The 12398-nt window shown below is 46.2% G+C and overlaps 7 non-coding genes and 2 pseudogenes across 7 annotated transcripts; all 9 read left to right on the plus strand.

The window, feature by feature from the left end:
* The first annotated feature begins 411 nt into the window (after positions 1–411).
* Positions 412–602, plus strand: LOC142274666 (U2 spliceosomal RNA). The gene has a single exon (XR_012738936.1). It is a non-coding gene; the product is annotated as a U2 spliceosomal RNA (small nuclear RNA).
* Positions 603–1989: 1387 nt separating this feature from the next.
* On the plus strand, positions 1990–2180 carry LOC142274667 (U2 spliceosomal RNA). The gene has a single exon (XR_012738937.1). It is a non-coding gene; the product is annotated as a U2 spliceosomal RNA (small nuclear RNA).
* A 1415-nt stretch (positions 2181–3595) lies between these two features.
* Positions 3596–3788, plus strand: LOC142274690 (U2 spliceosomal RNA). The gene has a single exon (XR_012738958.1). It is a non-coding gene; the product is annotated as a U2 spliceosomal RNA (small nuclear RNA).
* Positions 3789–5180: 1392 nt separating this feature from the next.
* LOC142274669 (U2 spliceosomal RNA) lies at positions 5181–5371 on the plus strand. The gene has a single exon (XR_012738939.1). It is a non-coding gene; the product is annotated as a U2 spliceosomal RNA (small nuclear RNA).
* A 1391-nt stretch (positions 5372–6762) lies between these two features.
* On the plus strand, positions 6763–6954 carry LOC142274693 (U2 spliceosomal RNA). The gene has a single exon (XR_012738961.1). It is a non-coding gene; the product is annotated as a U2 spliceosomal RNA (small nuclear RNA).
* A 1390-nt stretch (positions 6955–8344) lies between these two features.
* Positions 8345–8537, plus strand: LOC142274689 (U2 spliceosomal RNA). The gene has a single exon (XR_012738957.1). It is a non-coding gene; the product is annotated as a U2 spliceosomal RNA (small nuclear RNA).
* Positions 8538–9944: 1407 nt separating this feature from the next.
* On the plus strand, positions 9945–10136 carry LOC142274691 (U2 spliceosomal RNA). Its single transcript, XR_012738959.1, has one exon. It is a non-coding gene; the product is annotated as a U2 spliceosomal RNA (small nuclear RNA).
* A 1399-nt stretch (positions 10137–11535) lies between these two features.
* Positions 11536–11663, plus strand: LOC142274695 (U2 spliceosomal RNA; annotated as a pseudogene).
* Positions 11664–11930: 267 nt separating this feature from the next.
* LOC142274694 (U2 spliceosomal RNA) lies at positions 11931–12166 on the plus strand (annotated as a pseudogene).
* The last annotated feature ends 232 nt before the right edge of the window (positions 12167–12398 follow it).

Genomic DNA, 12398 nt, shown 5'->3' on the forward strand with positions numbered 1-12398 from the left:
TGAGAAAGGTACAGAGGGCAGGGTTTGGGGGCTGGGAAGGAAAGGGAAAAGATTAGGGTTTGGGGATGATGAAAGGGCTTTCTACGGGTAAGGATGGCAAAGGGTGGCAGTGACGGAAAGTCAGGCAACCTGTCCTGTCCGTCTTTTTGTATCGTGAATTGGAAAGACTGCAAGGGGGAGGGGAGTTGCTTGCGCCCTAAAGGAGGAGTTATTCAGATTCATTGCAGTGGGCGGCGGCTGCAAAACGCACCATTCTTCTTGTTTTGGCTCTGCAAAGCAGCCTTTTCAAGGGTTGGCTTGGGTGACAAAATGTCTTGTGTAGGCGTGGGTTTGTCTCCCTCTCGCTCTCTCTCCCTAAGATGTGTCCGGCATAGGCCAGGGTGCCACTCGAGGCCCAAACCAATTCTGGTTATCGCTTCTCGGCCTTTTGGCTAAGATCAAGTGTAGTATCTGTTCTTATCAGTTTAATATCTGATACGTCCCCTATCTGGGGACCATATATTAAATGGATTTTTAGAACAGGGAGATGGAAAAAGAGCTTGCTCTGTCCACTCCACGCATTGACCTGGTATTGCAGTACCTCCAGGAACGGTGCACCCCTTCTTAACCCAGTTTCCAAAAGCAGAACTCAATTCACCTGATTCATATTAGCCCGATTTAATGAATTGGAAGAAAGCATACGTCTTCATATGCACCTCAATTTGGCCCATTCACTTTTCACACTTCCTCCTTTTGTTTTTTATCTTTCACACTTTTGACTTTCTTTATTCATCCAAATAGCAAACTCATCACCACTCAACCTGACCAACTCGGCTATGTCCCCGTGCTGCAGTTCTCTGTCTTATCTAGATCATTTGCAATTGAATGGAATAGATCCCTTTTGGACAAAGTGGATTCACCTGCTGCTGCAGTGACCACAGGTGTGATAACATCTAGAATTGGCATCTGGTGCGATCTCTCCGCTTCCACTCCAAAGAAAGTTACCTGTTTATTCCTATCATGCATTGGTTTTTGGGGTTTTCTTTGAGTAATGATGATCTCTTTAGTAGTCTGTTGGCGCCCTCTCCTGGAGGAATAGTTTGCTTGCTCTTGGACATTCTAAAAGAGAGGTCATGATAGACATTGAGCTTCTGAGCTCAATTGGGGAAAGTCATGGGTGATGAATGTTTGCAACCTACTGCGAAGCCTCATACCGCAATATAAGGAACGTCAAATACTAAGAAAGGGCGGCCTATGAAAGAATTACTACTTTCAATAAGTACACTTAAACGGCTAATTGGGAATAGAAAAACTGTAAAAAGCCCTCTGAGAAAGCCCCCCTCTAACCTTTGATAGTAAGCTTTTCTGTAGTCTGCCTGTTGATGTATTTTCCGTTTGAACTGTGCACAACATGAAGAGACGGAACACTGGCGGCTTGTCACAATGCCCCCCGATGACATCACAATAGCGCTGCTGCCTAGAAAACAAGCTGCGCAGAAGAAGTTGTTCTTTGGGTGGGAGGGTGGGCTAGTGGAAGGAGGGGGCAATCTCTTTTTTTCCCGGGTGGTAGGGGGATGACAGGAGAAGGGAAGCGGGTGGTGAGAAAGGTACAGAGGGCAGGGTTTGGGGGCTGGGAAGGAAAGGGAAAAGATTAGGGTTTGGGGATGATGAAAGGGCTTTCTACGGGTAAGGATGGCAAAGGGTGGCAGTGACGGAAAGTCAGGCAACCTGTCCTGTCCGTCTTTTTGTATCGTGAATTGGAAAGACTGCAAGGGGGAGGGGAGTTGCTTGCGCCCTAAAGGAGGAGTTATTCAGATTCATTGCAGTGGGCGGCGGCTGCAAAACGCACCATTCTTCTTGTTTTGGCTCTGCAAAGCAGCCTTTTCAAGGGTTGGCTTGGGTGACAAAATGTCTTGTGTAGGCGTGGGTTTGTCTCCCTCTCGCTCTCTCTCCCTAAGATGTGTCCGGCATAGGCCAGGGTGCCACTCGAGGCCCAAACCAATTCTGGTTATCGCTTCTCGGCCTTTTGGCTAAGATCAAGTGTAGTATCTGTTCTTATCAGTTTAATATCTGATACGTCCCCTATCTGGGGACCATATATTAAATGGATTTTTAGAACAGGGAGATGGAAAAAGAGCTTGCTCTGTCCACTCCACGCATTGACCTGGTATTGCAGTACCTCCAGGAACGGTGCACCCCTTCTTAACCCAGTTTCCAAAAGCAGAACTCAATTCACCTGATTCATATTAGCCCGATTTAATGAATTGGAAGAAAGCATACGTCTTCATATGCACCTCAATTTGGCCCATTCACTTTTCACACTTCCTCCTTTTGTTTTTTATCTTTCACACTTTTGACTTTCTTTATTCATCCAAATAGCAAACTCATCAATCCAAATAGCAAACTCATCACCACTCAACCTGACCAACTCGGCTATGTCCCCGTGCTGCAGTTCTCTGTCTTATCTAGATCATTTGCAATTGAATGGAATAGATCCCTTTTGGACAAAGTGGATTCACCTGCTGCTGCAGTGACCACAGGTGTGATAACATCTAGAATTGGCATCTGGTGCGATCTCTCCGCTTCCACTCCAAAGAAAGTTACCTGTTTATTCCTATCATGCATTGGTTTTTGGGGTTTTCTTTGAGTAATGATGATCTCTTTAGTAGTCTGTTGGCGCCCTCTCCTGGAGGAATAGTTTGCTTGCTCTTGGACATTCTAAAAGAGAGGTCATGATAGACATTGAGCTTCTGAGCTCAATTGGGGAAAGTCATGGGTGATGAATGTTTGCAACCTACTGCGAAGCCTCATACCGCAATATAAGGAACGTCAAATACTAAGAAAGGGCGGCCTATGAAAGAATTACTACTTTCAATAAGTACACTTAAACGGCCTAATTGGGAATAGAAAAACTGTAAAAAGCCCTCTGAGAAAGCCCCCCTCTAACCTTTGATAGTAAGCTTTTCTGTAGTCTGCCTGTTGATGTATTTTTCAGTTTGAACTGTGCACAACATGAAGAGACGGAACACTGGCGGCTTGTCACAATGCCCCCCGATGACATCACAATAGCGCTGCTGCCTAGAAAACAAGCTGCGCAGAAGAAGTTGTTCTTTGGGTGGGAGGGTGGGCTAGTGGAAGGAGGGGGCAAATCTCTTTTTTCCCGGGGTGGTAGGGGGATGACAGGAGAAGGGAAGCGGGTGGTGAGAAAGGTACAGAGGGCAGGGTTTGGGGGCTGGGAAGGAAAGGGAAAAGATTAGGGTTTGGGGATGATGAAAGGGCTTTCTACGGGTAAGGATGGCAAAAGGGTGGCAGTGACGGAAAGTCAGGCAACCTGTCCTGTCCGTCTTTTTGTATCGTGAATTGGAAAGACTGCAAGGGGGAGGGGAGTTGCTTGCGCCCTAAAGGAGGAGTTATTCAGATTCATTGCAGTGGGCGGCCGGCTGCCAAAACGCACTATTCTTCTTGTTTTGGCTCTGCAAAGCAGCCTTTTCAAGGGTTGGCTTGGGTGACAAAATGTCTTGTGTAGGCGTGGGTTTGTCTCCCTCTCGCTCTCTCTCCCCTAAGATGTGTCCGGCATAGGCCAGGGTGCCACTCGAGGCCCAAACCAATTCTGGTTATCGCTTCTCGGCCTTTTGGCTAAGATCAAGTGTAGTATCTGTTCTTATCAGTTTAATATCTGATACGTCCCCTATCTGGGGACCATATATTAAATGGATTTTTTAGAACAGGGAGATGGAAAAAAGAGCTTGCTCTGTCCACTCCACGCATTGACCTGGTATTGCAGTACCTCCAGGAACGGTGCACCCCTTCTTAACCCAGTTTCCAAAAGCAGAACTCAATTCACCTGATTCATATTAGCCCGATTTAATGAATTGGAAGAAAGCATACGTCTTCATATGCACCTCAATTTGGCCCATTCACTTTTCACACTTCCTCCTTTTGTTTTTTATCTTTCACACTTTTGACTTTCTTTATTCATCCAAATAGCAAACTCATCACCACTCAACCTGACCAACTCGGCTATGTCCCCGTGCTGCAGTTCTCTGTCTTATCTAGATCATTTGCAATTGAATGGAATAGATCCCTTTTGGACAAAGTGGATTCACCTGCTGCTGCAGTGACCACAGGTGTGATAACATCTAGAATTGGCATCTGGTGCGATCTCTCCGCTTCCACTCCAAAAGAAGTTACCTGTTTATTCCTATCATGCATTGGTTTTTGGGGTTTTCTTTGAGTAATGATGATCTCTTTAGTAGTCTGTTGGCGCCCTCTCCTGGAGGAATAGTTTGCTTGCTCTTGGACATTCTAAAAGAGAGGTCATGATAGACATTGAGCTTCTGAGCTCAATTGGGGAAAGTCATGGGTGATGAATGTTTGCAACCTACTGCGAAGCCTCATACCGCAATATAAGGAACGTCAAATACTAAGAAAGGGCGGCCTATGAAAGAATTACTACTTTCAATAAGTACACTTAAACGGCTAATTGGGAATAGAAAAACTTGTAAAAAGCCCTCTGAGAAAGCCCCCCTCTAACCTTTGATAGTAAGCTTTTCTGTAGTCTGCCTGTTGATGTATTTTCCTGTTTGAACTGTGCACAACATGAAGAGACGGAACACTGGGCGGCTTGTCACAATGCCCCCCGATGACATCACAATAGCGCTGCTGCCTAGAAAACAAGCTGTCGCAGAAGAAGTTGTTCTTTGGGTGGGAGGGTGGGCTAGTGGAAGGAGGGGGCAATCTCTTTTTTTCCCGGGTGGTAGGGGGATGACAGGAGAAGGAAGCGGGTGGTGAGAAAGGTACAGAGGGCAGGGTTTGGGGGCTGGGAAGGAAAGGGAAAAGATTAGGGTTTGGGGATGATTGAAAGGGCTTTCTACGGGTAAGGATGGCAAAGGGTGGCAGTGACGGAAAGTCAGGGCAACCTGTCCTGTCCGTCTTTTTGTATCGTGAATTGGAAAGACTGCAAGGGGGAGGGGAGTTGCTTGCGCCCTAAAGGAGGAGTTATTCAGATTCATTGCAGTGGGCGGCGGCTGCAAAACGCACCATTCTTCTTGTTTTGGCTCTGCAAAGCAGCCTTTTCAAGGGTTGGCTTGGGTGACAAAATGTCTTGTGTAGGCGTGGGTTTGTCTCCCTCTCGCTCTCTCTCCCTAAGATGTGTCCGGCATAGGCCAGGGTGCCACTCGAGGCCCAAACCAATTCTGGTTATCGCTTCTCGGCCTTTTGGCTAAGATCAAGTGTAGTATCTGTTCTTATCAGTTTAATATCTGATACGTCCCCTATCTGGGGACCATATATTAAATGGATTTTTAGAACAGGGAGATGGAAAAAGAGCTTGCTCTGTCCACTCCACGCATTGACCTGGTATTGCAGTACCTCCAGGAACGGTGCACCCCTTCTTAACCCAGTTTCCAAAGCAGAACTCAATTCACCTGATTCATATTAGCCCGATTTAATGAATTGGAAGAAAGCATACGTCTTCATATGCACCTCAATTTGGCCCATTCACTTTTCACACTTCCTCCTTTTGTTTTTTATCTTTCACACTTTTGACTTTCTTTATTCATCCAAATAGCAAACTCATCACCACTCAACCTGACCAACTCGGCTATGTCCCCGTGCTGCAGTTCTCTGTCTTTATCTAGATCATTTGCAATTGAATGGAATAGATCCCTTTTGGACAAAGTGGATTCACCTGCTGCTGCCAGTGACCACAGGTGTGATAACATCTAGAATTGGCATCTGGTGCGATCTCTCCGCTTCCACTCCAAAGAAAGTTACCTGTTTATTCCTATCATGCATTGGTTTTTGGGGTTTTCTTTGAGTAATGATGATCTCTTTAGTAGTCTGTTGGCGCCCTCTCCTGGAGGAATAGTTTGCTTGCTCTTGGACATTCTAAAAGAGAGGTCATGATAGACATTGAGCTTCTGAGCTCAATTGGGGAAAGTCATGGGTGATGAATGTTTGCAACCTACTGCGAAGCCTCATACCGCAATATAAGGAACGTCAAATACTAAGAAAGGGCGGCCTATGAAAGAATTACTACTTTCAATAAGTACACTTAAACGGCTAATTGGGAATAGAAAAACTGTAAAAAGCCCTCTGAGAAAGCCCCCTCTAACCTTTGATAGTAAGCTTTTCTGTAGTCTGCCTGTTGATGTATTTTCCGTTTGAACTGTGCACAACATGAAGAGACGGAACACTGGCGGCTTGTCACAATGCCCCCCGATGACATCACAATAGCGCTGCTGCCTAGAAAACAAGCTGCGCAGAAGAAGTTGTTCTTTGGGTGGGAGGGTGGGCTAGTGGAAGGAGGGGGCAATCTCTTTTTTTCCCGGGTGGTAGGGGATGACAGGAGAAGGGAAGCGGTGTGGTGAGAAAGGTACAGAGGGCAGGGTTTGGGGGCTGGGAAGGAAAGGGAAAAGATTAGGGTTTGGGGATGATGAAAGGGCTTTCTACGGGTAAGGATGGCAAAGGGTGGCAGTGACGGAAAGTCAGGCAACCTGTCCTGTCCGTTCTTTTTGTATCGTGAATTGGAAAGACTGCAAGGGGGAGGGGAGTTGCTTGCGCCCTAAAGGAGGAGTTATTCAGATTCATTGCCAGTGGGCGGCGGCTGCAAAACGCACCATTCTTCTTGTTTTTGGCTCTGCAAAGCAGCCTTTTCAAGGGTTGGCTTGGGTGACAAAATGTCTTGTGTAGGCGTGGGTTTGTCTCCCTCTCGCTCTCTCTCCCTAAGATGTGTCCGGCATAGGCCAGGGTGCCACTCGAGGCCCAAACCAATTCTGGGTTATCGCTTCTCGGCCTTTTGGCTAAGATCAAGTGTAGTATCTGTTCTTATCAGTTTAATATCTGATACGTCCCCTATCTGGGGACCATATATTAAATGGATTTTTAGAACAGGGAGATGGAAAAAGAGCTTGCTCTGTCCACTCCACGCATTGACCTGGTATTGCAGTACCTCCAGGAACGGTTGCACCCCTTCTTAACCCAGTTTCCAAAAGCAGAACTCAATTCACCTGATTCATATTAGCCCGATTTAATGAATTGGAAGAAAGCATACGTCTTCATATGCACCTCAATTTGGCCCATTCACTTTTCACACTTCCTCCTTTTGTTTTTTATCTTTCACACTTTTGACTTTCTTTATTCATCCAAATAGCAAACTCATCACCACTCAACCTGACCAACTCGGCTATGTCCCCGTGCTGCAGTTCTCTGTCTTATCTAGATCATTTGCAAATTGAATGGAATAGATCCCTTTTGGACAAAGTGGATTCACCTGCTGCTGCAGTGACCACAGGTGTGATAACATCTAGAATTGGCATCTGGTGCGATCTCTCCGCTTCCACTCCAAAGAAAGTTACCTGTTTATTCCTATCATGCATTGGTTTTTGGGGTTTTCTTTGAGTAATGATGATCTCTTTAGTAGTCTGTTGGCGCCCTCTCCTGGAGGAATAGTTTGCTTGCTCTTGGACATTCTAAAAGAGAGGTCATGATAGACATTGAGCTTCTGAGCTCAATTGGGGAAAGTCATGGGTGATGAATGTTTGCAACCTACTGCGAAGCCTCATACCGCAATATAAGGAACGTCAAATACTAAGAAAGGGCGGCTATGAAAGAATTACTACTTTCAATAAGTACACTTAAACGGCTAATTGGGAATAGAAAAACTGTAAAAAGCCCTCTGAGAAAGCCCCCCTCTAACCTTTGATAGTAAGCTTTTCTGTAGTCTGCCTGTTGATGTATTTTCCGTTTGAACTGTGCACAACATGAAGAGACGGAACACTGGCGGCTTGTCACAATGCCCCCCGATGACATCACAATAGCGCTGCTGCCTAGAAAACAAGCTGCGCAGAAGAAGTTGTTCTTGGGTGGGAGGGTGGGCTAGTGGAAGGAGGGGGGCAATCTCTTTTTTTCCCGGGTGGTAGGGGGATGACAGGAGAAGGGAAGCGGGGTGGTGAGAAAGGTACAGAGGGCAGGATGTTTGGGGGCTGGAAGGAAAGGGAAAAGATTAGGGTTTGGGGGATGATGAAAGGGCTTTCTACGGGTAAGGATGGCAAAGGGTGGCAGTGACGGAAAGTCAGGCAACCTGTCCTGTCCGTCTTTTTGTATCGTGAATTGGAAAGACTGCAAGGGGGAGGGGAGTTGCTTGCGCCCTAAAGGAGGAGTTATTCAGATTCATTGCAGTGGGCGGCGGCTGCAAAACGCACCATTCTTCTTGTTTTGGCTCTGCAAAGCAGCCTTTTCAAGGGTTGGCTTGGGTGACAAAATGTCTTGTGTAGGCGTGGGTTTGTCTCCCTCTCGCTCTCTCTCCCTAAGATGTGTCCGGCATAGGCCAGGGTGCCACTCGAGGCCCAAACCAATTCTGGTTATCGCTTCTCGGCCTTTTGGCTAAGATCAAGTGTAGTATCTGTTCTTATCAGTTTAATATCTGATACGTCCCCTATCTGGGGACCATTATATTAAATGGGATTTTTAGAACAGGGAGATGGAAAAAGAGCTTGCTCTGTCCACTCCACGCATTGACCTGGTATTGCAGTACCTCCAGGAACGGTGCACCCCTTCTTAACCCAGTTTCCAAAAAGCAGAACTCAATTCACCTGATTCATATTAGCCCGATTTAATGAATTGGAAGAAAGCATACGTCTTCATATGCACCTCAATTTGGCCCATTCACTTTTCACACTTCCTCCTTTTGTTTTTTATCTTTCACACTTTTGACTTTCTTTATTCATCCAAATAGCAAACTCATCACCACTCAACCTGACCAACTCGGCTATGTCCCCGTGCTGCAGTTCTCTGTCTTATCTAGATCATTTGCAATTGAATGGAATAGATCCCTTTTGGACAAAGGTGGATTCACCTGCTGCTGCAGTGACCACAGGTGTGATAACATCTAGAATTGGCATCTGGTGCGATCTCTCCGCTTCACTCCAAAGAAAGTTACCTGGTTTATTCCTATCATGCATTGGTTTTTGGGGTTTTCTTTGAGTAATGATGATCTCTTTAGTAGGTCTGTTGGCGCCCTCTCCTGGAGGAATAGTTTGCTTGCTCTTGGACATTCTAAAAGAGAGGTCATGATAGACATTGAGCTTCTGAGCTCAATTGGGGAAAGTCATGGGTGATGAATGTTTGCAACCTACTGCGAAGCCTCATACCGCAATATAAGGAACGTCAAATACTAAGAAAGGGGGCGGCCTATGAAAGAATTACTACTTTCAATAAGTACACTTAAACGGCTAATTGGGGAATAGAAAAACTGTAAAAAGCCCTCTGAGAAAGCCCCCCCTCTAACCTTTGATAGTAAGCTTTTCTGTAGTCTGCCTGTTGATGTATTTTCCGTTTGAACTGTGCACAACATGAAGAGACGGAACACTGGCGGCTTGTCACAATGCCCCCCGATGACATCACAATAGCGCTGCTGCCTAGAAAACAAGCTGCGCAGAAGAAGTTGTTCTTTGGGTGGGAGGGTGGGCTAGTGGAAGGAGGGGGGCAATCTCTTTTTTTACCCGGGTGGTAGGGGGGATGACAGGAGAAGGGAAGCGGGTGGTGAGAAAGGTACAGAGGGCAGGGTTTGGGGGCTGGGAAGGAAAGGGAAAAGATTAGGGTTTGGGGATGATGAAAGGGCTTTCTACGGGGTAAGGATGGCAAAGGGTGGCAGTGACGGAAAGTCAGGCAACCTGTCCTGTCCGTCTTTTTGTAATCGTTGAATTGGAAAGACTGCAAGGGGGAGGGGAGTTTGCTTGCGCCTAAAGGAGGAGTTATTCAGATTCATTGCAGTGTGGAGGCGGCGGCTGCAAAATCGCACCATTCTTCTTGTTTTGGCTCTGCAAAAGCAGCCTTTTCAAGGGTTGGCTTGGGTGACAAAATGTCTTGTGTAGGCGTGGGTTTGTCTCCCTCTCGCCTCTCTCTCCCTAAGATGTGTCCGGCATAGGCCAGGGTGCCACTCGAGGCCCAAACCAATTCTGGTTATCGCTTCTCGGCCTTTTGGCTAAGATCAAGTGTAGTATCTGTTCTTATCAGTTTAATATCTGATACGTCCCCCTATCTGGGGACCATATATTAAATGGATTTTTAGAACAGGGAGATGGAAAAAGAGCTTGCTCTGTCCACTCCACGCATTGACCTGGTATTGCAGTACCTCCAGGAACGGTGCACCCCTTCTTAACCCAGTTTCCAAAGCAGAACTCAATTCACCTGATTCATATTAGCCCGATTTAATGAATTGGAAGAAAGCATACGTCTTCATATGCACCTCAATTTGGCCCATTCACTTTTCACACTTCCTCCTTTTGTTTTTTATCTTTCACACTTTTGACTTTCTTTATTCATCCAAATAGCAAACTCATCACCACTCAACCTGACCAACTCGGCTATGTCCCCGTGCTGGCAGTTCTCTGTCTTATCTAGATCATTTGCAATTGAATGGAATAGATCCCTTTTGGACAAAGTGGATTTCACCTGCTGCTGCAGTGACCACAGGTTGTGATAACATCTAGAATTGGGCCATCTGGTGCGATCTCTCCGCTTCCACTCCAAAGAAAGTTACCTGTTTATTCCTATCATGCATTGGTTTTTGGGGTTTTCTTTGAGTAATGATGATCTCTTTAGTAGTCTGGTTGGCGCCCTCTCCTGGAGAATAGTTTGCTTGCTCTTGGACATTCTAAAAGAGAGGTCATGATAGACATTGAGCTTCTGAGCTCAATTGGGGAAAGTCATGGGTGATGAATGTTTGCAACCTACTGCGAAGCCTCATACCGCAATATAAGGAACGTCAAATACTAAGAAAGGGCGGCCTATGAAAGAATTACTACTTTCAATAAGTACACTTAAACGGCTAATTGGGAATAGAAAAACTGTAAAAAGCCCTCTGAGAAAGCCCCCCCTCTAACCTTTGATAGTAAGCTTTTCTGTAGTCTGCCTGTTGATGTATTTTCCGTTTGAACTGTGCACAACATGAAGAGACGGAACACTGGCGGCTTGTCACAATGCCCCCCGATGACATCACAATAGCGCTGCTGCCTAGAAAACAAGCTGCGCAGAAGAAGTTTGTTCTTTTGGGTGGGAGGGTGGGCTAGTGGAAGGGAGGGGGGCAATCTCTTTTTTCCCGGGTGGTAGGGGGGATGACAGGAGAAGGGAAGCGGGTGGTGAGAGAAGGTACAGAGGGCAGGGTTTGGGGGCTGCGGAAGGAAAGGGAAAAGATTAGGGTTTGGGGATGATGAAAGGGCTTTCTACGGGTAAGGATGGCAAAGGGTGGCAGTGACGGAAAGTCAGGCAACCTGTCCTGTCCGTCTTTTTGTATCGTGAATTGGAAAGACTGCAAGGGGGAGGTGGAGTTGCTTGCGCCCTAAAGGAGGAGTTATTCAGATTCATTGCAGTGGGCGGCGGCTGCAAAACGCACCATTCTTCTTGTTTTGGCTCTGCAAAAGCAGCCTTTTCAAGTGGTTGGCTTGGGTGACAAAATGTCTTGTGTAGGCGTGGGTTTGTCTCCCTCTCGCTCTCTCTCCCTAAGATGTGTCCGGCATAGGCCAGGGTGCCACTCGAGGCCCAAACATTCTGGTTATCGCTTCTCGCCTTTTGGGCTAAGATCAAGTGTAGTATCTGTTCTTATCAGTTTAATATCTGATACAGAGACTATTCCATCATGGACAGTCCGGACGACAGCGCCGAGGAGGAGGTTTAGACCTCTTCCATGCCCCCTCCCTCCTTTTCCCGTTATGTGCGTCTTTCAATAAAGCTTCGGGCCTGTGACTTCCCCACCCTATCCCCCTTTTCCCCTACCCCCATCCCCCAATCGCCGGTTCGTCGTTATTTATTGTCTAACTTTTTCTTTCAGCTTGAGTGTTATGGATAAGCATAGGAGCGTGATGTATAGTTTAGTGCGTCGTACTCTATGGCTATGTAAGAAGGATTGTATATTTCTGTGTGTACGGGGCTGCGGCACTGTACACGGTTTGTTACCTTTTTGTGAGTAGTGCATGATAATAAAGATGCTGTTAAATCAAAAAAAAAAAAAAAAAAAAAAAAAAAAAAAAAAAAATCTGTTCTTATCAGTTTAATATCTGATACGTCCCCTATCTGGGGACCATATATTAAATGGATTTTTAGAACAGGGAGATGGAAAAAGAGCTTGCTCTGTCCACTCCACGCATTGACCTGGTATTGCAGTACCTCCAGGAACGGTGCACCCCTTCTTAACCCAGTTTCCAAAAGCAGAACTCAATTCACCTGATTCATATTAGCCCGATTTAATGAATTGGAAGAAAGCATACGTCTTCATATGCACCTCAATTTGGCCCATTCACTTTTCACACTTCCTCCTTTTGTTTTTTATCTTTCACACTTTTGACTTTCTTTATTCATCCAAATAGCAAACTCATCACCACTCAACCTGACCAACTCGGCTATGTCCCCGTGCTGCAGTT

This window comes from Anomaloglossus baeobatrachus, unplaced genomic scaffold (assembly GCF_048569485.1).
Source record: "Anomaloglossus baeobatrachus isolate aAnoBae1 unplaced genomic scaffold, aAnoBae1.hap1 Scaffold_3769, whole genome shotgun sequence".
In the NCBI taxonomy this organism is placed as follows: Eukaryota; Metazoa; Chordata; class Amphibia; order Anura; family Aromobatidae; genus Anomaloglossus; species Anomaloglossus baeobatrachus.